General features: G+C 40.9%; 1 protein-coding gene across 1 annotated transcript in view; it reads left to right on the top strand.

Annotated features, from left to right (window-relative positions):
- The window catches only part of LOC110417527 (U5 small nuclear ribonucleoprotein helicase), a 31,970-nt gene that overhangs the window by 23,643 nt on the left and 7,764 nt on the right, over positions 1-563 (top strand). The gene's annotated exons all lie outside the window — the stretch shown is intronic.

Here is a 563-nt window from a genome sequence, read left to right as displayed (position 1 = left end):
TTTTTTTTTTTTTTATTTGACTTGCCGGCGACTGGATCTGGCTCAGATCTGGCCAAATTTCTCAGGGAGCACCAGATCAGAGCACTGGATCTATGCTCCTTGGGGAGCACCACGTTGGGTGCTCCTCACCCAAGGTGCACCACATTGGGTGCACCCCTCCTTGGGAGAGGAGCACCCGATTGGGGAGCACCCACGATGGATGTTCCTAGGGAGCACGGATCTGGTGCTCCCTCCAGGGGGGAGGGAGATCTGGCTCCAGCCGGATGTAACAAGATAGGGAATTTTTTTTCAAGAGAAAAAAAATTAAAAATAAAAATATATAATTTATATATGGTAATTTTTAAAATTGATGAAGGGTAAAATTATCTTTTCAATATTGCCACGTCATCAAACTAACAAAAATATTAATAGTGGATTAAGGGCTGGACTTATGTGTCTAGCGAAAAATATTATTTTGGGGCAGATTTTTCATTTTAAAACCTAATGGACCCACATAGAATTATGACTAAAAGTTAAGGAGGTGAGGGTATTTTACCCTTTTAATTTTGTTACATGCCTTCAAA

This window comes from Theobroma umbraticum, unplaced genomic scaffold, assembly GCF_002168275.2.
Source record: "Theobroma umbraticum cultivar Fairchild unplaced genomic scaffold, ASM216827v3 scaffold_50.0, whole genome shotgun sequence".
Lineage (NCBI taxonomy): Eukaryota > Viridiplantae > Streptophyta > Magnoliopsida > Malvales > Malvaceae > Theobroma > Theobroma umbraticum.
Note: the sequence above shows the minus strand (reverse complement) of the source record. Positions and strands in the feature narration are given on the sequence as shown.